Source organism: Mastomys coucha, unplaced genomic scaffold, assembly GCF_008632895.1.
Source record: "Mastomys coucha isolate ucsf_1 unplaced genomic scaffold, UCSF_Mcou_1 pScaffold15, whole genome shotgun sequence".
Lineage (NCBI taxonomy): Eukaryota > Metazoa > Chordata > Mammalia > Rodentia > Muridae > Mastomys > Mastomys coucha.
In genome coordinates, this window is record NW_022196897.1 from 42432971 (window position 1) to 42458364 (window position 25394).

At 35.2% G+C, this 25394-nt stretch overlaps 1 pseudogene; it reads left to right on the top strand.

Annotated features, from left to right (window-relative positions):
* Positions 1–19757, top strand: part of LOC116091645 — a 33982-nt pseudogene extending 14225 nt beyond the window's left edge.
* The last annotated feature ends 5637 nt before the right edge of the window (positions 19758–25394 follow it).

The window sequence follows — 25394 nt, forward strand, 5'->3', positions numbered from 1 at the left end:
TCCACCTGCCTCTGCCTCCCAAGTGCTAGGATCAAAGGCGTGCACCACCACCGCCTGGCTTCTGTTCTGTTTTTTTTTTTTAAGTCATAGTATCATCCATTTGTTCCTTTTAATCATGTTTTATAATTAAAAATGTGGACTTTTAATATTATTTTCTTGTTTCTACTTTAATTTCAATATGTTAAGAGAATATTTAATAAAACACATTTATGTGTAGATAATTGTTTATTTCATGGGAACTCACAGTTTGTAACTTCATGTAGCTATAACTATGTAGGACTTATATAAATTATTGGTATTACTATATAGGATATAAAAATAACTTTATAATATCCAAAATAATATTCTTTGGCCTTATATTACCGAACAGCTTTGTTTTATATATCTATTTTGGTAGTTTCATGTAAGTTTAATACTGTTATTCATTCCAGATTAATTAAACCTGTTCTCTTAGTAATTAAGTACAATTTAAATGTATGGTACAACTATAATAAAAATTATATAAATAAAAGATCTGGACTTTTTTACTTTAAAAATGCTACCATAAAAACATTCATTTTAATTGCATGTAAATTTTTTCTTCTATTTTTATTACTTCCTATTAGATATCTCCCTAAATATGCTATCAGTAAATTTTTCATAGAGAACATGCATTTATAATGTCAGTTAAATGTATAAATTTCTTCATTTTTTAGTTTTCATTATTTCTGTTCACATGAGAATATCAATAATTAATCAAGTTCAGTTTGAGTGACCATTTTTGTTCCTTGTTTTTTGCTGAAACCTGTGCATTGTTTCCTTTTAGATTTTGTTTTTGTTGTTGTTGAAAATAGATTTTTTTATACAATATATTGTGATTATGGTTTCCCTTCCCTCTGCACTTCCCAGTTCCTCTCAATCTCTTCTCCATCTTGATCTACATCCTGTCAGCAGTTATTAGAAAACAAAAAGGAACCTAAGGAGTAATAAGACAATAAAATAAATAAAAGCAAGCAAAATGGTATATGACAAAACAACCAAACAAGAAAAACAGCCGAAGGAAAAGCACAGTCACTTCCTAGAGACTCTGAGACACACATGTTCACACATACAACCAACATATAAAAAACCCATACTGAAAGACATAATACATTTAAAAAGAACCTGGAAGATTAAAAAAAAAGTTGCCCTGATTTAAAATTATAAGATAAAGAACCTAGGAAGGAGCTGCTAAGTTTATTTGCATTGACATTGCTTTCTATTTTTCCATCTTCTGCTGTGGCTGGGGCCTACCATTAATAATCATTTCTCTCCTCATTGAGACTCTCTTGGAGAAAACTAATGATTGATTTGTAAGAAGTTATCAACCCAAGATGGCTTCTGGGTTAGTGATGGGGACTTGTGTCCAAGACTTTCAGCTCTAGGACCCTATTTGATGCAGACTCTTACAGGCCCTGTGCATGTTAGCACAACCTCTGTGAGTTCATTTGTACAGTGGCCCTGTAGTGTCCCTAAGGACATGATTATTTGGTGGTTTGAATCCCCTCTGGTTCATATACTCTTTCTTCCTCCTCTTCTACAGTGTTCTCTGAGCCTTGAAGGGAAGGTTTTGATGGGCTCATCCTGTTTAGGACTGAATCTTTCAAGGTCTCTCACACTCTGCATAACATCAGGTTTACATCTGCTGCAGGAGGAAGCTTTTTTGATTATGGCTGAGCAAGGCATGGATCTATGAATATAGCAGAATGCCATCAGGGGTCATTTTATTACTACTTCCCTTTAGCAGCACAGTATTTGGTTTTCCATTATTTCTCTGGCCTCACTAGTCGCAGGTTCTTGGCCACCCAAGAAGTGCTGCATATGGGTTCCATTTCATGGAGTGGGCTTTAGTTCAAATCAGATATTGGTAGGTTACTCCCACAAGCTTGTTGCCATTATTACACTACCATATCCTGCAGACAGGTCACTAACGTAGCATGAGGGTTTTGTATCTGGTTGGTTTTACCTTTCTCTTTTGGTAGCGTGTAGAACACATAGTACACAGGATTGAAGGCCACAGGTCGGTACCAGCTTGACCTCTCTGTATTCAATAAGTTTTTATAAATATTACCCTCAGTAATAGGGCCTTCCTATCAGTTTGTGGAGAGTCACCAATAGCCTTGGCAATGGCACGGGTTAATTTCCATTTGAATGTTAGATGTTATAGTTTCTCCTTTGGTTGTATTGGGTTTTGTCTAAAAAATAAAAAAAGTATGAATGTGTAAATCAATGTTATCTCAAGAACGAAGATACTTCTAACATCTCTCAGATGCAATCTTCTTCTGGCACTTCCATGATATTAACGTCTTCCTGAGAAATGTAATGATAGTTTTACACTGACTGTCCAAGCATTGGTCTTGCTATTTGCTGTGTGGAGAACTGGGAGATGTATTTCAATTCCCTACTCAGACTTCCAGCTGCTGATATTGTGTGCATATATAATCCACTTCATAAATGCTTTATAATTCCAAGTAGTAAAAGAAAATATCATTTTGTTTTTAATTTGAGGATGAATATCTAGAACATGACATGGAAGTAAGTGCTGTCAAAAATCAAATTTTGATATTCATCAAGAAAACAAACAACTACAATAAATAGATATTAGCTGTAATCTGAACAGTCTTAGAAGTGGATTCATTTCTCTTTACTTTTTAATAGTTTTAATATGAATTTCATTATCTTATTTTGTGGAATGTTTCAGAATAGTATGCAGGTAATTCTTGAAGTTCTGACATAGATAGTTGGGAAGGCCCAGTAAATCACTCTTTGCCACCTAGAGTTTTTGCATCTGCCATGTCTTAATACTTAGACTTTATAAAACAGTATGTATTTCTAACTCTAAGGCCTGGAAGGTGGCTTAATAATTGATAGACTATAGCACTTTTGCAGAGGACTCGAGTTCAGTTTCCAGTATCCACAACGCACTGCTCTTTACAAGACATACCTCCATCCATGGGACTCCAATACCTCTAACTAGTACCTGTTGGCATCTACATTCACACTACACTTATAGACCCATAATTAAAAATATACCAAAAATGCTTTGAAAGTATTGACCTGATAAAATTTACCATTTCCTGTTTTATGTTTTCTTAGCATATATTTTATATACAATAATGGATTTCATTATTTTATTTTCATATATGTTTTGATTATATTCATCATACTTCTCTTTCTTGTTTCCATCTCATGCCATTTCTTATTTCAACAAATATTAATATCAGTACTTGAAACTGGAAATATAATTTTTCCATCCTTCTTCCCTCCTTTCTCCCCTCCCTTCTTTACCATAAGGTTTCATGTATCTCAGGATGACTTGGAACTCCCGATCCATCAGACTTCACTTGCTGAGTGCTGGGGTTACCAGTATGTAGCACCTACATAGTTTTGCCTGAAGTTGGGAACTAAAACCAGGGCTTCCTCCATTCAAGACAAACACTATACCAAATAAGAAGTATTTTTGGCCCTTTTTTTCCATTATCTTTTAAAACTACTGCTGTTTATTATTGTTGTTGTTGTTTGTATATGTTTCTGTATTTGATTACATTATGTGTGTGAATAGGAAATGCACATAATATGCTTATAGAAGTCAGAGGGCATCCTTGGGAGCTGTTTCTCTCTTTTCACATTTGCATGCGTTTCAGGGATTAAGCCCAGGGTATCAAGCCCTTATCTAACAGCTGCTTCTTTTCCTTTTTCTCCTCCTTCAAAAAACATCCTTTTGTTTGCCATAGAATTTCATTTCAGAATTGTTATTTTTCTCTGTATTTGATCTTTTCTGAGATTTAAATTATCAATTAAAGACTTTGTCTTTAAAGAACTTCTATTTGCTTTTGAAACAGAGTTTCACTCTGCAGCCCTGGGTTACTACAAATGAGTCTGGCTTTTAATTGACAGTAATTGTCCTGCATGTACCTTTGATGTGTTTCACCATGCCAAGCAAAAGTAATCTTTCTAATTGTATTTTATAATTTATTTATTCTTAAACCTTATATTCTTGTTTTAATGATTACATACACATGGATTTATATCTATTTCTTGTTCATGATTAAATCCATTCTCTCATAAAATTATCAGCCAGTACATATTCACTACACTATGTTAATTTTAATCTAGAATTTACTATAAAAATTTTATTTGTTTGTTTGTTTGTTTGTTTTGGTTTTTCAAGACAGGGTTTCTCTGTGTAGCCCTGGCTGTCCTGGAACTCACTCTGTAGACCAGGCTAGACTCGAATTCAGAAATCTGCCTCCCTCTGCCTCCCAAGTGCTGGGATTAAAGGCATGCGCCACCACCGCCTGGCAAAGATTTTAAATATATTGATCTTTTGCCTTTAACATTTTTTTCATTTCTTTAAAATTTGTGACAATCAGGGTTTTGTTTAATTACTATCTGAGCTAATTCCTTAGTAAGATCTTACATAGTATTAAGAGCATTTATGGATGTTTATTTTACTCATTTATAGAGGAATATAATATATTTAAGTAATATATTTCCAATATCTATTATTTCTCTTTACTATTAATATATCTTGTTTGAAGAAAGCATTGTTACTTCCTGATAAAGTGTATATATACCTCATTGGTACTCTTTCCTTTGGTATATATGTTAATATTTACAAGGATTAAAGTGTGGCTATTCATTGAATTTTTCTCTATTGCTCTTCTATCATATATTTTATTTACCATAAATAGATCATAGATATCCATGTCCTAATGATAAAAGGTAACATTAATTCTTTTAAGAGGGTTTTACTTTTTGCCCATTCATTTAGATATGATTATTACTATTAGTCTTCTAGTTATATATTCACTTCCACTGACTTTTTATTGTAAAATATTTATAAATTTTATTAAAAATATTTATAAAGTTTAATATACTTTTATTTTTATATTAGGCACTAAGGTCTTATATGTTATTTTCAAATTTCTAAATAATTTCTTCTGCCTTTAAAATATTTTCCATTTTTTGTAGGCTACTCTTGAATAGTTCACTTCACATATGCATAATGTGTTTCGGAAGCATTACCCACATTTAAATGCAGATGCCTCTGCAGGCACTGATGTAGGTTAATGTGCAGTTGCCCCTGTTGTTGAATTTACATTATCATCATCCTTTCTTTTCTTTCACTTTCATGGCTTGACTTCCTGGGATTTTGATTCTCTCGCTTTATTCTTCTCATTTATAGACAGTCCTATCTTTTTTTCTACATGGTCCTGGTTAGTCTAAAGGGATTCATGGGCTCTCAGCATAGATGAAAGCTAAGAAAAGGATGTTTTCTAAATAGGTGATGCAGACATATTGTCTAGACTATAAATGCAGCCTTGGCAGCTTTACTATCTGAGCTAAACTTGTCTAGGGATACCAGGAACTTGAAATATTTTAAACAATTTATTTTGTATATAGATTCAGCATCCTTAGATACAGATATTAAAGTGGAATTTCCTGTGCATGGAAGGGATTTATTAGGTATGATCTTAGGCAGAACCTTTTAGGAATTGGAGGATAAGAAATAGTGATCAAAGTATATGTATCCAGTGAGTCTAGTTTTAACGGAACATCTCAAGAAATTTTGGCCTATATGTATCAATGGATATTCTTAGCAAATTGTAGACAGCATGGTGGAATTTTTGTACCCTTTCCCAGGTTAGAGTTGAATATTTACTTGGTGATATAACATTAGTGCTTCTCCTGGAAAATGTCCTTTTATATTCACAGGTGATCTTCTGAGGTATCACTGGAAAATCTAAAAGTAAACCTTGAGGTCCCCTTATGCTACACAGGGAGGGCCAAGTGATTAAGGATAAATGCCTTGGTGATAGCATACCGAACAAGGGCAAATTAGAGGAGGGATGGCATACTAAGTAAGGACAAGTGTTGAGAGGGAAGATACACTGAACAAGGGCAAAGATCCCCAGGCATAGCCATGAAGATCATGTCACAATTTTTGCACCTGGGAACGCTGTCTTTTCCATGAGTCGATACCTATATCAAACACAAATTTCCCTGTTAGTCATTACCACTTACAGTTCTTAGTGACATTTTTCATTATATTAAAATTATAAGAAATCTGCCGATATGACTGTATCCATAAATTTGGAAGGATAATTTTGACTCCATAAATGGACCGAACATTATATAGAAAGACTACATTTTTTTTTAAAAAAAATCATATGCTAAAGTGGAATGCCCTGATAACATATTGATGAAATTATATTAACAAGTAGACTGGAAAGCTTCCCCCCAACAGCTTCACCTCTCTCCTCCCTCGTAGTCCTTCCACTGCACCCATCACTAACACCAATTAATAAATGGCAAGCTTTTATATAAAAGCTGTTCTCCTGCTGGGCATGGTGACACATGCATTTAATCCTTGCACTTAGGAAACAAGAGGCAGGTAGATTGCTATGAGTTTAAAGCAACCCTGGTCCGCACAGTGAATTTCAAAGCAGACAGGATTTCATAGTGATAAACCATTTTACAACTCTCATCATAATCATCATTATAATCATCATCATCAACAACAACAAACAGTTATTTCCTACCCGTTTTTTTTCTGAGACTCACCTCTTTCCAGATGACCCCTGCTGGAAGAGTTATGTGACTGGCTTGTATTCACTAGCTTGTCCATTCGGTTGATATATGTGACAGTCAGACCCACTTGATTTACAGGATCTTTCTGTAGGGACTGAAGGGATGCCAAAGTATATGGTGACCTTCAATGGTATGTATTCAAGCTAAACCTCTAACAATAGAATGAGTTCCTGAATCACTTAAGAGATGGCGTCTCTTCCCTTGCCTTAAGGTAGATTCTAAATGCAAAATAAATCAACATCTGTCATAGGAATCAGTGAAGATTTGGGTATATGATGACTACCATAGCTATAATATTATTTCTTTATTTTAAAAATGCCAAATATTTATATATCTTCAGGAACACTTGGTACTAAAATTCATTAAAATATTCTGAAATGTCTGCATTTAAGTAACAGTTAAAGTATATGGCTTAAAAGCTAAGATTAAAATACTTTTTCTAGCCGGGTGTTGTGGTGCATGCCTTTAATCCCAGCACTTGGGAAGCAGAGGCAGGCGGATTTCTGAGTTCGAGGCCAGCCTGATCTACAGAGTGAGCTCCAGGACAGCCAGGGCTCCACAGAGAAACCCTGTCTCGAAAAACCAAAAACAAAAGCAAAAAAACATTTTCTGTCTATCAAACTTTTAATGTTGTTTGTGTGCATGTGCATGTGTGTAGTGATTGTATTTGTGCATGAACCACACATGAACATGTGTAAGCATGTGTACCTGTATATAGAGGCCAAAGGTTGATATTAATAATCTGACTTGATCATTCCCGGCCTTAGTTTTTGAGAAAGTGTTTCAGTGATCCCAAATTTCACTTATGGTGTACACTAGCTCTTCAGTGAGCTACAGAGATTCTTTTGTTTTCTCTTTCTTTTCCTTTGTAGTATCACAGCAAGGTTTACATACATTCTCACATTGCCTGGCTTTTTTGTGGTGTAAGGTTATAAACTCAGGTCCTACTGCTTCTGCAGTAAGCACTTTCCCTACTGAATTATTTCTCTACCTTAGATTTTCAGCTCTACTAAATCATGAATTAAATTTTCCTTAGCTTTGCATGTTTTGCCCAATGCTTAAAGTAATTACTGAAGATCAAGAAAACATGAAGTAATTTTAGAAGATATTGAACAGAGACATCCTAATGCTGCCTGACATTCTCAGGAGTAATTGCTGTGTTTCATAAAGCAGTCTATGCTTGATTTCCTTGCCTGTTACAAAACCCGATGATTCTGAGCCTCAAAAGGTCCCTGATCATTCATTTCTCTGCTTGCAGCTTCCATATTGAAGCTACAAACTAACTCCTTGGGGAAAATCAGAAAAATACCCACTTTGTCAGGTACAAATTTCATTTTACTGAACTCTCCAGGCACTTTAGGTAACCTTTTACTTGCATGATAAAAGGCAAATAAAGTCAGCTTGGATGTAATATTTTACATGCTTAATATTCTTCCAACTGAAATTATTCCCTAGAAGGGAGAATCCCCAGAAATGTAATTTCAAACAAGGCAAGTTCACAGATAATTCAATAATATTCATTACCACAGTATCTGAATTTTTCACTGAAATATTTATTCTAGACCAGGACATGGGATGCAATTCAGCTCAGTTTTGAGAAAGAGAAGATTCAAAATGAACACCCGGGTTCAGTTTTCTTTTCTTGCAATCAGAGGAATAAAATATTTGCTTGTCCCTGAAGGTCGAAATAGTTGAGTCCCAGTTCCATTAAGAAAAAATAGGGCAGTAGCAAAAGTTCTTGATCAGCCTTAATGAAACTATAAAATTCTGCCATTTGTCACAATATAAATATTGCTGGAAATCCAGAAGTCGTGAGGATCAAGTGCACCATTATCTCATCCACATAGAGTATCAGGAAAAAAGTTAATTTAGAAATCTCGGGGAGGTGTCCCAAGGAGGACATGGGAGTACGGTGATGGAAATGGTCTGAGTGTGTGCTGTATGCAGGACAGACAGACAGAGACAATATGCTGGCGCTATTGTACAGGAGAGTTAAGTATTGGCAATGGTGGACTGTACATTTCAAAATGCTTGAGAAAAGCAAAGCAATTTGGGAGTGTTTACCAGAAAAAAGATCATACGTGTTTCAACATGCCACATGATGATCTACATGTTTAAAACATGTAATCTGATAAATATAAATGTTTTATGTTTTTGATGTATTATTAAAAATATTAAGAATTCTTTCAACTGTGGAATTTTAGGCACCACTAGGCTTTCTCAAGCAAAGTACTGAAGGTAGTTTGAACTTGTCCATGACAGTTTTTCTCTGAGACATTTTCTACCCTGTGGCCGTGCTTAGGAGTGCTGGGTTTTGGTTTTGTGTTGCTTTTCAGTAAAAACATGTATTTAAGATGAAAAAGTGCCAAGATGTTACATGAGTCATTGTTTCTTGAAATTGAAAATTATTTGGGGAATAAATAACATAATATTCCCTTCCTTCCTTTCCAGGCTATTGTCTCTGCAGTAAAGTAATTATGTCCATAATTATTGCTTCTTAGATACTGTATATGGTATTTTGGAAAACAAATGCATGTTTTATTTTGAAAGGTCAAAGCATTTATACTCAACACTAATTTTATTTTTTTCTGGTATGGCACAATGAAATCACATCCTTAAACATGTTATACAAATAGTCTACCACTGAGCTTCACCTAGCTCTGGAAATTTAATAAGCATCTACTTGATTTAAAACATTGTAGAACATTTACATTTTAAATATATCTGACTTCATTTCTGATATTTAAATATGAATGAGGTGATCTGAATTATTTTTTGAAAGGCCATCATTAAAATTCTTCCTTTAGTGACACAATTCTAAAATTTTATATTATTGAAATTACTTTTTTAATTTTTGAAGTAATAACTGATTATATTGCTCTGCCAGGAACTGTGTGAGAATATTCTGAATGTTTTCTAAAGACCTGGCTGGAACTATGCACTAATTTGCATGCCCCCTGTAGGCAAAATTATTTAAGATGTGTAAAATAAATCAAAGCCCTACCTATAATTACTTTTATTTCATTGGTGATGTATGTCACAGTGTACTTTTGTTAACTTATGCTTAGAAATTTTCAAGATTATCAACATTAGAAATTATTAAGTGGAGAATGGAAACTTTTCATTGTCCAAATTTAAGCTCCAATTTTTCTCTTCAGTAAGATGACACAGGCCGGGCGGTGGTGGCACACGCCTTTCACCCCAGCACTTGGGAGGCAGAGGCAGGCGGATTTCTGAGTTCGAGGCTAGCCTGGTCTACAGAGTGAGTTCTAGGACAGTCAGGGCTACTCAGAGAAATGCTGTCTCGAAAAACCAAAAAAAAAAAAAAAAAAAAAAAAAAAAAAAAAAAAAAAAAAAAAAAAAAAAAAAAAAAAAAAAGAATGACACAGATTTCAATAGCAGGAGATATTACTCAATTATCTATTGGTCATAATGACACCATACCAAAGGCAGCTATGATGTTTGGTATATTTTAGATACTACAAGAAACTAATAAAAAAATCTCTTGATCATTTGAGGGAGTTTCATAAAGACTCATTTGGCCTCTTTTAACTGTAAAGTAAGTTATATAAAGTTCATATTTGGGAAATGTATAGGACACTTAAACTTTGAGGGAAGAAGGACAAACTGTCTTGTAACTTACGGTACTTACTGAACTTTGGAGTGGCTTATTATCCCTACCAGGTGTGAATAAGAGCACTACTTCAATTTTTTGACAAATTTGAAACAAGTTTTATTAAATACTGCCCAGGACGATGAGTACTGGCTAGGTGTATACTTAGGATTCCCACAGTACGGTTGAGAGTTATGTTAGCTGGCTGCATATAAAGACAAAATCTACTAGGTTACATACTTCTTGCCTTTGTTCAATCAGGTGCAAGATTACATCCTAACACTGCCTGCCTACATGAAACCAACCACATTCTGTGCAGTTGAGATAGCCAACCTTGTTTACAAGAGTGAAAATACGTGGCTTGTTATCTTAGATGAACAACAGCTCCCAGCATTCCAGGAAGTTGTCTGTGTTTTATACATCTCTTAAGCCCAGTAATTAAAACTTAAAACATAACAGTTTGCCATGTATTTTATTGAATATTCATGATAGCCCTATGAATTAAAAATTCTCCTTTAGTATAAGATACTGTCTTCATTAGTTATTATTAAGAAAGACAGAGACAAAGCTTAATTCTATTTGGTTGTTTAGTTTTTACCTGTCTGCCTCTTTACTTTGTAGCTCCTAAGTTTAGTTCAGGTTCATATGATGGTACACACTTGTAATTCCACCATTTGGGAAGTTGACACATGAAAACCAAGGAAGCCAGTCTGAGTGAGGCACTATACTTAAACAACAAAGAACTAACTCTAAATCTGTATCTTCTACAGGAATATCTCTCCTGCCTTGGTCACAATTGAACTATTTGCTATTAAATGTTTGCTTTGTGCAAGGCAATAAAATTAGAGATGTAAAACCATCTCAGCCAAAAACTACAGGAGGATTGAGAGATTGAGGTCCATGTTGGTGTGTGAAGATATTTGACAACAGGGAAGCTCAAAAGTGTTTATTTAAATTAAACCAAGCCTTTAAGTGGCAAAACAAAGGCAGTTGCCTATACTTAATCAAGATGAGGTGTGGCATATTTGAAAATGGTGTTTAACCCTGGTGATTAACATTTCAAAAGATCAGCTGGTGTAAAAGCCCATACCATGAATGCAAAGATTAAGGTCTTCCTAAAGTTAGGGTGGCTAGAGCTTTCCCCAGCCACCTCTTTGCAAAGCAAGGGACCACATTTTTGAGATCACTCAAATGCAGCCTTAGCCCACTCATACATCCCAATCTGAGTGTTAAGTGCAGGCAGAGCAAAGGCTGTCATCTTACCAGCTCTTTTATACACAGAGAATCTGTTTGTCCCCTCACTGTGATTTGTGCTGTTTAGAGCTATTACTACTTTGCAAGAGTGTCATGACTCTGGTACCACAGGAGGCAGCAATGACATTGAGAAGCAAAAGTCAGTATGGTCATGTAAAAGACAGAGAGAAAGCTTTCTATTATATTATCTGTTTGACTTATCCCTTTACATTATCAGTGGAATTTTTTCAAATTAAATAAAATACATAAAAAGCACTTACAACATTTTACTATGTCTTGTAAAGAAATCTATAAACAAGACCTAGCTTTTCGTGGAATGTGTTATCATAGGCATTTAAAAAAATAGGGTAAGGGAAAAGAAGTATTTCAATTATTTACAAGTACGCTTGCAGTCTTCTCAATTAAAAGAAAACAAAATTGGCTAAATGTGGAAAACACTTTTTAGTAAAATTAAAAATTATTGGTTAGAGTAAAGAAGAGTCTCCAAGTGCCCTTCTGCAAACTTTTGTACTCCGTGGCTATTCCTATGTTTGCTGTTAGAATGAATTTGGGCTTTCTAATGAAATCTAAGGCAATGCACTTATATTTTATGTATTTATTTAATTGTACTTATTAGTCTATGCGCAAAAATATGGCATTGTAACTCAATATCTTTCTTGCTTCCTGCCTTTTTTTATAAATAATCATAGTATGTCTAACTATGTTTGAAAGTGTGTCAGGCTGTTTGAAAGTCATTTCCATTTTTTTGACAGACTAATCATCTCCTTCAAACTGATGTCAGCTTGCAGAAATTTAAAATTAAGTCACAGAAAATTAAACTTGTTATATAGTTATTAGCAAAAGATTTGGTACTGGAATATATCAAAAATGTAGTAAAGAACAAATGCTACACCAAAATATAGTATAACAAAGTAGGTACTGAAAATAGCAAAGCTAACTGAAATTGATTTCTCTGGGTAGACATCAATACAACATTTTTTAGTAGATATGAATGGTGACAAACGTAGCAAGCTATGCTGACTGGAGCTCAAATACATTGCATATATGTATTTCTGCTTCTGTTGTGAACTCAAGCCAATTACAATTTTAACTTTTAGTAGGCAACAACATTTTAAATATTACCGTGCCATTGGAAAGAGTTTGAGTTCTTAAGCAACTGTCACTTAATAAATAGAACGATAAAGTAATGAAATAGTCTTGGGTATACTTGTTTTAGGCCATGAAAATAACAACAGCAGTAACAGCAGTTAGAAAACAGAACCTCAACTTAGGAAAATGTGTTTTAGATGTTAATAAGCTTTCAGGTTTTGCTAGAACATTCTTACTGAATATATGAAGCTATTATGATGATTCTCTGGAGAATGGTAAAAGTTCTTGTTTATATAACTATTCGCTTATATTCTCATTTATTTATTCCTTCATTTATTCAGTAGCAATGTGAATTAAGCACAAATTCCTTGCATCAGTCATAAAATGTAAACACAGGCTACTGGCAATAAATCATTCAAATTGCTGTGTCTAAATTGGTAGGAATAATATCCAATCAAATCATAGAGGACACATTTCCAAAATTGCCAGTATCTGTGAATTGCTTTTCATTAAATATTTAGTTATAGACATATATTTTCAGGCATTAAAATGTACATTTTTATGAGACACTCACTACTGCTAACATACTGTGATAGTTTTAATATTGAATGTCCCCTAAAGACCCCAAGTTAAAGCTGTATTTCTAAGATGATACTACAGTGGTTGAAACATTAAATGAAATCTGGTGGGAGAACTTTATGAGAGCACTATTGAAGGGGGATAAAGCACCCTGTTGTTATACCTTCCTCTCATATGCTTCCTAAATTTGAGATTAGTTCTCTGCCACAGGTCATTCGTGCTTACTAGTCACAGGCCAAATATAACATGACCTACCTTATTGTAGACTAGATCATCTGAAACAAAGTAACTATTTTTCTTCATAAAATAGGTGTCTTAGGTATTGTGTGATAGTAATAAAATACCAACTCTATTTACACAATCAAAATGAGTGCCACATTGATAACAATAATGCCCATGACCCACGTATAAGTTTGCAGCTTTGTGTGTAGTAAACTGTATTGGGATATTTGTTTCCTTACAGCAAAAAAATAATAAACATCTTAACACTCATGATAATTAGATGGTTCTATTGTCAGAAGACAGTATATATGACTACAAAATCACACACAAACATACACACACATGCATATGGATGCATATGCATATATAATATATATGCATATGTACTATATATACATAGTATAATACTAGAGTATTCTGTTATTATTCATGCTGTTGTGTTGATTTTACATCATACATTCCCTGAAGCCTTATCATATTTCCCAATATAATCAACCTACTCCACATTCAAATATATAGATATGATGTACATGTCTCCTAAATTCTCCTAAGTACCCAACAAACGTAAGTAATTAGCTTTGTTAGAGACCTTCCTTCCATGTCACTTGGTCAAATTAAAAATCTAAAAACTAAAATGAAGAGTAACTCTGTTTCCAAAACTGGTTGCAGTAACTGCTCCAGGAAAGTCTCAGGAAGGAGAGAGGCTATAATATGTGTGATTGTCCTGTTATCCCCTAAGTTATAAATCTATTTAAACTGCCATTTTGGTCCTTGTTTATACAGCCCTGAAAAACTTCAGTAGTTGTTCTCATCAATATATTTTACTCTTTCCAATATATTTTGTTTAAGGAAAAGAATTAAAAAAATTCTATAGTTCTTGGTGACATCATGAGTTTTGTTGATTTTCTAAGCGTTAGGCTCATTTTCCCCATTATTTTATTCTTGCAGCTGTCACAAAGTTCTTTCATCTAATAGGGTACTAGATAAGTCTATTTTACTTTCTAATGGTTAATAAGACAAAATTTTAGCAACATTTTTCTTCTTTTCTTGCCTCCTTTTATCTCCCTCAGGAATATTAGAATCGTCTTTAATTTTATTTTAATTTTTGACTTATGAGAAGAGTGTCACCCCATCTTTTACAGTGAGTTGTACCACTCACTTTCTTCATGAGTTCTGATGTCAGGTATTCTTGCTAGGCTGCTTAATTCTTGCTGAATCAGAACTGTTTAGACAGCCACAAACCTTAAACCTTATATTATAAACAATTTAATATCCAAGTAACCACTTGGTATGTTTGCTGGTTAGCTTTATGTCAATTCTAGTTAACAAAAACTAGCACTCTCAGAAAGGAAGGACATTCAACAGAGAAAGTGCTTCCATAAGATCCAGCTAGAAGGCATTTTCTCATTAATGATTAATGGCAGAGGTCACAGCCCATTATAGGTGGTGCTATCCGTGGGCTGATGGTGCTGGGTTCTGTAGGACAGCAGGCTGAGCAAAGCCATGGGGAGCAAGGAGCTAAGAAGCCCACCTACTTATTGCCTCTGCATCAGCTCCTACCTCCAGTTTCCTGCCCTGTTGGAATTCCTCTCTTGACTTTACTCAATGAACAGTAATATAGAAGTATAAGTCAAATAAACCCTTTCCTTCTTAACTTGCTTTTTGATCGTGGTGTTTCATTGTAGCAATGGAAATGCTAACACATTACATCTAGATTATTCACTAAAACTAAATCAACCTTGTACTTGGCTTCCTTGACTAGACTGTTAAATATTTCATTTTTTGTATGTCTCATTTTTGCTCTTGAGTATATGTTTTGGTCTAGGCCTTGGAGCTGTGCTTCAAGCTGTTTCTTGATTAGTACCAAAATAAAAATCCTATCTGTGCATTACAGTGTTGCCTGGATGATCTGAAGTTACAAAGCCTTCACTTTTAGCAGAATAATAGGGGCTTGCTTGGGTAGACAGACTTACATTTAAAGAGGACATATAATTGTTTTAAGCAAATAAATAATATATAACTTAGTTAAGTTCTTAGGTTTTCTGAGTAAAAATATTTAAAAGAAGGGAAAATAGGACTTCTGAATCTAATTGTGTGTAATTAGTGGACTTTGACTGTTTTATTATTTTATAGTTTAATTTTTTAGATTTATGTCAATATGATCTAAGATCTATGTTGTTGGTTATAGTTCAGCATATCTTAATGAGCCATACAAACTGTCTATATGAAATGAGAAACCTGCCAGTTAAATCTGTTCACCCATCAATTACTTAACTTTCTGTTAGAAATTCTTCTTTCCAGTAAGAACATAATTTGAAAAGCTAGTTATTCATGAAAATGGATTTATCTAGTAACTCATTAGATGCAGAAGATTTGTGACATCTGAAAGAATAAAATAATGAAAACATTCCTATACCTTAGAAAATAAACAAAATTAATGATGTAGCTAAGAATAAATGAATGGAAAGTTTTGGAGAATTTTAATGACCGTTTCCTAAGATTTCTTGACACTGTGGCAGAATCAAAAAAGTATTTTAATGAGACTAAAACTATGAACTCAATTACATCAATGTTACAAGGAGAAAACATATCTCAACATACTTATATTTCCTGCCTAAATCCACAAATCATTTTATCCTCTCAATGGTTATAGCAAGGTAGGAGTTTGTATTTAGTTCGAATCTCTCATTAGTCACCCCATTTTACTTTTCACTCCTCATAATTATTTTCTATTGAATGATGGACGAGACGGGGTGTTTTACATTGATAATATTTGTTGTGTTATATGTGATAGTATGTGTTGCCTCTTCGCTTTGTCAGTGTATGTAACATTTGATGTCATAGGTGAAATGATTTGAGCTTATTCACAGTGAAAGGATCACAAAACCCTGCACCCACACATTTCCTGCTTACGACTGAGGCATGTCTTCTACGCATGAATTCAGTTTCCTTCCATCTACCCCGCCTTGCTGAATACAGAGGACAAGGGGTTCTAATGTGCTTCTGGTGATACACATTCACCGGTAGGTGAGCTATAGTAAAAATAAATACAAGAAACTAGGACAGCTATTTTTGAAATTAAGGATATTCATTTCACTGGTTAAAAATAGGGCAACTATCGAGCTGATTAATTGGAAGGATAAAGTCAAGGGCATAGTTTCTTTTAATGTTATTATTTTTTCTTTTTTTTCCCCTTTGTTTTGCACTGTTATATTCACCACACACAGTAATCCTTTTAGAATGACTGTTTTCACAGATGGGTTGTGTATTAGTGGAGTCCTTTCTGGCATATTCTAGGCCCTGTATCTGGTTATTACTAATATTTGTTGGGGTTCGAATATTTATTTTATGTGTGGCTGTATTATACTCTTACTTTGATCTGCTGTCTACTTAATAAACTAGTAAGTAATGTCTATCTTTACAGTCCCATATGATGGTAGTTCTGATATAAAGTACTAATGACTTATTAATTGTGCCTCTGTAATAATGAGAGATTTTTACCACATGGTATCAAGCCAACATTCCCTCACATCTCATTGGCTGGTATTAAAGCACATCCTGTATACAAGCTCACCAAATACTGAGGCAAGAGCAAAAAAAGAACAAATTATTGGCTTAGACTATCATTCTGTTGAAGTATATGGTCATTTAATAACTGAACAACATAAAAAAACCTCCTCATTAATCCCCCAGTATCCCCCTTTTGTGAAGCATCCAGTTTCTACAGAAATAAGCACATCTTCTTCTATTGAAGCCAGACAATGTAGTCCTTTGTTACATATGTGCTGGTGGCCATGGACCAGCTCATGGATGCTCTTTGGCTGGTGGCTCATACTCTGGGAGCTCTGTGTGGTAAGGGTTAATTGATGGGGTGAAGAACTTGGGTAGGGGGGATCAGGAATTGGGGGCCAATATTAGGAATTTAATAAAAAAATTTAATTTAAAAAGTCCAATTTGGAAGATAGAGGATTATGGAGTATATAGCCTTACAAGTAGGCAACTACTACCTTTTGTTGATATAATATAATGTGTTTGTTGAGATTCAGTGGAAACTGGGTATTTAATTTCCCTTTATTTATAAAAACAAGGAAGCATTATCTGAAAAGTTTAGAGGTTGGAAGGGGAGAAGGAATGAATTTCTGCCTTTCCTTCATCATTTTGATAATCTCCTTCAGTTTTTAAAAACATTGTATCTGACTATCATTTTTATATGAGTCCTCAAAATTATTTTTGTTAATTTGACAGGGTCTCAGAACTAATTTAAATAAAGTGTAGCTCTGAAGATATAAAGAATCTGTCTATGCCTTTTAATCTTTATTGATCCAGATTGAGTTCTGTCTTTCCTACAGCCTTGCATGACTTCTATTGTCTGCACACAATTTTATATATGAAGACCAGAGTGAAATATCATGATCCAATTTTTAAAGTGTTTTCCACTGGAGGAGGAGAATTGGCTTGGTGGTTAAGACCATTGCCTGTTCTTCCAGAGGACCCAGGTACAAATCTATTCTTCCAGAGGACAGAAGTGTTATTTCCAGAACCCACATGGTAGTTCACAGCCACTTGTAACTCTAGTTTCTCAGGATCTTACATTCTTCTCTGGCCTCCATAAACACAGAGTATGCATATGTATAGGCAAAACACTCACAGGCATAGAATAAAAGTAAACAATACTAAAACATTTATAAACCTCTTTTACTAAAAAGTACTTCATCCCATGAAAAACCTATCCTTGTTCTTTATTTACATCTTTTAACATCATCTTTTTCTATTTGTTTTTTAAATTTAAATTGTTTAAATAATTTAAAATCACAATCTATACAAACTATTTTTTAGCATATAAGAAGATTGGTGGACAATAAAAATAAGAACTGTCTAAAATTAAAACAATAGTAATATGTTAAACACAACTACATCTGAAAAATGTTAAGTACCTTACAAAGTCTAGGTATGACATCAATGCTTATTCTATAACTGTATTTATATGATATTCTAAAATGAAAAATGTACAGGGAAAAATTGTAGTGGTCTAAGCTTAAACACTTTTTTGAGTACCCTAAAGAAACGCAAAGAACCTTTTTGAATGATAGGACTTTTTCTGTCTTGATTTTCCTGGTTATATTGCACATATGCCTGCGTGTAATAAATTAATCTGGTCATGTTCATTGAATTTTCTTTTATCTTAATTATACTTCGTTATTCACTTTGGTGTTATGTATGATTAAAGTCTTTATCTGACTTTATTAAAATATCAAATCTCAAGATCTCAAGACAGTGTCTTTTAAATTGTGAAGCTATGGGAGCTGCTCGGATACTTAGGGGTGCATTGGAAAGGCCAGGAGCAGCTCGGTTCAGGCTTCACAACTGCAGGCCCAAGCCATCATGCTGTTCTTGGTGAGTGTAGGATCCAGCTACCAGGACGTGGTGGTCCTTCATCCTTCTCTCTTGTCTGCTAGCATTGACCAGTGCCCATGTCAAACCTTTCTTCTACCCACTGTTGGATGACATGATTAATTATATCAACAGACAGCATACAACATGACAGGCTGGACGCAACTTCTACAATGTTGACATGAGCTATATGAAGAAGCTGTGTGGTACTGTCCTGGGTGGATCCAGCTTACAGAAAGGGTTGGGTTTGGTGAGGACATAAATCTACCTGAAACCTTTGATGCATGGGAACAGTGGTCCAACTGCTCGATCATCGAACAGATTAGAGACCAGGTGTCCTGCTGCTTTTGTTGGGCATTTGGGGCAGTGGAAGCCATTTGTGACCGAATTTGTATTCACACCAATGGCCAAGTCGATGTGGAGGTCTGATGAGGACCTGTTTACATGCTGTGGTATCCAGTTTGCGGACAGCTGTAATGGTGGCTATCCCTCTTGAGCATGGACCTTCTGGAAGATAAAAGGCCTGGTTTCTGGTGGAGTCTACAATTCTCATTTGGTTGCTTACCATACACAATCTCTCCCTATGAGCATCATGCCAATGATTCTTCTCCCCTGCGTACTGGAGAAGAAGATATTCCCAGGTGCAACAAGAGCTGTGAGGCTGGCTACTCCCTATCCTACCAAGAAGATGAGCACTATGGATACACTTCCTACAACATGTTTGACAACGAGAAGGAGGTCCATGGCTGAAATCTACCAAAATGGCCCAGTGGAAGGTGCCTTCACTGTGTTTGCATGAAGCTGGTGATATGATGGGTGGCCATACCATCCCCATCCTGTGCTAGGGAGTAGAGAATGGAGTTTCTGGCTGGCAACCTACTCTTGGAACATAGACTGGCGTGATAATGGCTTCTTAAAAATCTTCTGAGGAGAGAACCACTGTGGGATTGAATCCGAAATTGCCACTGGAATCCCACATACTGACCAGTATGGGTAAGATTCTAATCTGCTGTGACTAGATTGTTCAGTCCTTAGGGGCTTTTTCCAAAATTTAGCAACCCAAGCAGGGAGTGAGGCAGACAGAAGAATCTGATTCTTCGAGTTCACCTAACATACATGAAGCTTTAGGCAAGGTTTGGGAGACTGGACCAGAGCTACTTGCCATCAGGTAGCCCCAAGCACTCTATCCTTACCTAGCCATGACAGTGATTACAGCCTACATCCTTAGCCTATCCCTAGACTAGTGCTGTTTGTAGTGCCTGCTGCTGTGGCTCTGCCTGCCATCTCTCCAACCCTCATCTCAGCACCCTCAGACTCAAAGGCTTTGGTTGCAAGATTTCCAAAATAATGAACACCAACTTCATGATGAGAAGACAGATGCCACCCATTAGTTGCACCTTGAAGCTAGTCACTTCTAGGTCTATGGCAGGTATTGAAGGCCCAATGCAGTTCTCCGGAGAAAGCTATCTTTTCCCAAGGCATCTGTATCAATTGACATTGGTAATGTGGCCAGTTCTCCTTGGTCCTGTCCTTGCCAACCCTTTTTCAATAATATTTTATGCTTTGTGTATCTCAATTGAGTATGAAGTGCTGTACTGGTTTTAAAGATCATCTACTAATTGTATGGCTTAAAACAAACTACATGGTCAATTTGCTGGGTGAGCAACAGACACCACAATGAAACTAGTATGGAAAAAACCTGCTTTTTGTTTTAGTTACTACTTAATGCTGTCAATTTAATAAGGAATGGCTGTGCCAATAAACTAATTCTCCCGCTGCTTGAAAAACATGTATAATTGTGCTATTAAATATTATTCTTTCATTTGTAGATATATTTGTCTGGGTTCTCTAGAGTCACAGAACTTATGGGTAGTCTCTATATAGTAAAGGGATTTGTTGATAACTTACAGTCTGTAGTTCAACTCCCCAACAATGGTCAGTAGCAGCTATGAATGGAAATCCCATGATCTAGCAGTTGCTCAGTACCACAAGGCAAGCAGGTGAAAAAGAGAGCTTGAGTCTTCCTCCTTCCAATGTCTTTATTAAGGTCTCTAGCAGAAGGTGTGGCCCAGGTTAAAGGTGTGTGCCACCATACCTGGATCTAAGACTTGCATTCTTCCAGATGACCTTGAACTCAGAGATCTCCCTGTCTTAATCTTCTAGGACTCATAGTCACTATGCCTCATGATCTTCATGCCAAGATCCAAGTCAGAAACTTCTATCTCCCAGCCTCCAGATTAGGATCACAGATGAACTTTCCAATTCTTGATTATTGTTCACTCCAGATACAGTCAAGTTGACAACCAGGAATAGACACTACAGGAAGTCACGCTACTTTTCATACCAACATTAAAATTACATTCTTGGCATCTTCATGTTAGCTCACCACATTTCCTCAGTTTTTCTGTCTCAAGTGGATACTGCTGAATATTTTGTACTTTTTGTTAATATGTGTTCTGAAATATTAATTTTTCTTCCATTTTAAAAATATTATTTTTAATTAAAAACATATTTAGCTTCTGAATTGTTCTTTCAACCAAAATTCTATTCCAAGGATCTTCATGTCCAAAATATATTTATTTATAATCTGGCCTTCTTGTTTAGTAGAATAAAACTCTTAAACAAATGGGATGGCTGAGGTTCACAGAGGCAGGAACTAGCTCAGAATGTGGGAAAAAATACATATAAGTAGAGACCACTACTGGGATCAGAAAAATAATTAAAGGGGGATGAGAATAAAGGAATAGATAAAAGGAGGAGATGGGCAAGAAAATAGAAAGAAAAGCTAAGGGTGTATGAAATGTTCATGTGGAAGCATACTATTTTGTGAACTAATTAAAATACAATAACAAAATGAAACTCTAAATGGAAGTACTCTGCATGAGTAAATAATGCTGCACACAGAAGTCATAGATTATCCAGAAAAATCCCAGTGCTGGGTACTGAAAAGCTCCCTATAAAATATCTTCCAGGGAGGTCTCGGAGGCCTAAAATAAATAAAAAGAAATAAAAAACTTCTCCCCAGAGGAAATCTCAGTGTAGGGGCAATTATTTGGAATGCTTAGCTTATTAGTGAATATTGCATTCATTGTGGAGAAATGAAACCCATTTGGAAGGACATTGTCATGCCCTCTTACTCCAATTTTCAGAAGTCTCTTATTCTGTAACTGTTTTGTGATGCTTAATATCAAATTTTGTTCCTCATAAACAAAGTGTATTTGGTGATTGTTCATTTGCTACTCAATCTGGATAATTTTATAAACTATGTTGGTATTCCATATGTGTGTATATCTCTTTATACAAGTTGTTTTGTCTTCAGTATGAATAGTGATTATTTTATTAAATAATTTATACAGGAAATGAAAGCCCTCAATCTTTAAGTTTTGATATTATTTCAATTATATTCAGGCAGCAAGAGCACAGAAATAAAGTAGTAGAGAGGTATTGTAGATTTGGCAACCTCAAGCACCTGATTAAAAAAGTATGATATATATATATATATATATATATATATATATATATATATATATATATGATATATGTACACATATATATGTATCATATATATATATGTGTGTATATATATACATGTATATAGATATATATGACACATAAATACAAGAACAATTGATTCACTTAAATTTCCTTTCTGCCATATAATATTTAGAAACAAGTAATTGACAAGGTATACATTAGTAGTCACATTTGTAATAAACAGAGACTACTCCTGTAAAATTGTGTGAACCTGATATATTGGAAGGATTTATATAAAGCAGAAGGACTTCAGAGAAGAGTGAACTGTTGCCCATAACTTTTATGAGGGGCTAGAAAACAAGAACAAACTGTCCTAAAGCTGGGAGAATGACTTGTATAATAGACAAAATGATCTACTATAGTTAGGGCCTGCTAAGATGAATCGCCTTGTTGTGCACACCCTCACCCCATGCTCCCTGCTTCAGATGGTCAAGAGTCAATGCTCATAAAGAGGACTGTCCATTACTGCAAGAATAGGCCCAGGTATACAGGTCTAAGAGAAGAAGAAGGTGGTACCCTATGTCCTCAGTATCAGTTGTTCAATTCTTCCAAGATAGTTGAAATTGGAGAAAAACCAGTTCATTCCTTAATAGAAATTTGAGGTGATGTTAGGAAGGGGTAATGATTCCTTGTAGATAGATATGGAGTGATGCATTATTTACCAAAATAGTAAGAAAAACTTAATGTCTCACTAACTTTAACTTTGGTTGTTCAGGTAATAAACATAGTTTTCAATGTATAGCTGTAGAATTCTAAAGGTTTTAGGCAATTTTTAATTTTTTTTAATTTTTCATGTATTTATACACAGGATACTGGTCATATCTATCTAAAACTATATCCCTCCAACTGCATCAGCCCCCACCCTCCGAACTTCATATTCTATTTTTGTATCAATAATCCTGAGTTCAATTTTTATTAAAAAATACAGACCTGTAAATTTCGCCTTTCCCAGTTTCCCCTCCAAAAACCAACCAACCAAACAAAAACAACAAGCACAAACCTCTGTTGCCTCCCCCCTCCCCATACCTGCCACCCCACCTTCTCCCACTTATTGGCCCTGGCATTCCCCTACACTGGGGCACAGAACCTTCACAGGGCCAAGGGCCTCTCCTATTGATGATTGAATTTGCAATCCTCTACTATACACATGCTGCCAGAACAATCAGACCCATCCATGTGCAGTCCTTGGTTGGTGGTTGAGACCCTAGGAGCTCTGAGTGTGGGTATTAGTTAGTTCATATTGTTGTTCGTCCTAAGGGGTTGCAAACCCCTCAGCTCCATAGGTCCTTTCTCTAACTCATTCATTGAGGACCCTGTATTCAGTTCAATGGATGGATGTGAGACTCTACATCTGTATTAGTCAGGTACTGTCAGAGCCTCTCAGGAGATAGCTATATTTAGGCTGGCTTGCCCTTCCTTCAGTCTCTGATCCATAGTTAATCTCTGAAAATTCCTAATAAAAAAATAAGGACACATGCTCCACCATGTTCATAGCAGCCTTGTTAATAATAGCCAGAACCTGGAAACAACCCAGATGTCCATCAACAAAGGAGTGGATACAGAAATTTTGGTACATCTACACAATGGAGTACTACTCAGTTATTAAAAACAATAAATTTATGAAATTCTTAGGTAAATGGATGGATCTGGAGAATATCATCCTGAGTGAGGTAACCCAATCACAAAAGAACAAACATGGTATGCACTCTCTGATAAGTGGTTATTAGCCCAGAAGTTTGGAATACAGGAAGAACAACCCACAAACCACAAGGAACCTTCAAGAAAAAGGAAGACCAAAAGGTGGACATTTCATTCCTTCTTAAAAGGGGGAACCAAATACCCATGGAAGGAGTTGCAGAGATTAACTATGGAGTAGAAACTGAAGGAAGGGCAAGCCAGCCTAAATGTAGCTATCTCCTGAGAGGCTCTGACAGTACCTGACTAATACAGATGTAGAGGCTCACAGCCATCCATTGAACTGAGTTCAGGGTCCTCAATGAAGGAGTTAGAGAAAGGACCTATGGAGCTGAGGGGTTTGCAGCCCCTTAGGACAAACAACAATATGAACTAACTAATACCCTCAGAGCTCCTAGGGTCTCAACCACCAACCAAGGACTGCACATGAATGGGTCTGATTGTTCTGGCAGCATGTGTATAATAGAGGATTACAAATTTGATCATCAATAGCAGGAGAGGACCCTGTGAAGATTCTGTATCCCAGTGTAGAGGAATGCCAGGGCCAATAACTGGGAGAAGCTGGGGTGGCAGGCATGGGGAGGGGGGAAGCAACAGAGGTTTGTTTTTGTTGTTTTTTTTTGTTTGTTTGTTTCTTTGTTTTTTGGAGGGGAAACTGGAAAGGAGAAATTTACATGTAAATAAAGAAAATATCTAATAAAAAAAAGAAAAAAATACAAACCTATATCTACTAATGAGGATATTATATACAAAGGGAAAGTAATTGATTAAAATAAAAATGTAATTGATCTTCCACAAATTAGAATGGAAAACTTTTAATGTTTTATGGACTGTCATGAAATCATGTAGAAGGTAGGCAGATTTCCTATGAGGACTTTAATTTTATATATATTAAAAATTTAAGAAGTGAAACATATCATGAAAATCACTTAGATATTTTACTTGTGTGTGTGTCATGACCATATCCCAATAGAATAGAGGTCATGCAAATTGACTTTACAATGGTATTAAACTATTCCATATCATGACATACTAGGTCTGTGAATCTGGAGAAAGACTTTAGCTTTTCTACATGAAAAATTAAGTCCTCAATGGATATACCATACTAAAAGATGTTATGGAATATGGAAATGTATGTTTAAGTAGTATGTAAGTGTTAATTTAAAGTGACTTAGATATAATTATTCTGATTTTTGCTGTGACTTTGTATGAATAATGATGTATCAGATGACTGTTTCTTTGTTGAATATATAGCATATTACTACATTCCATACTCGCTGATGCTTAAGATAGTTGAAAAGTAAGGATATGTGGGAAACTAGGCCCTGACATTGGCTTATTGTGTTGTATTTCTACTGAAATCTCTTGAATATATTGTTTATATCACATGTAACCTAAAATTGAT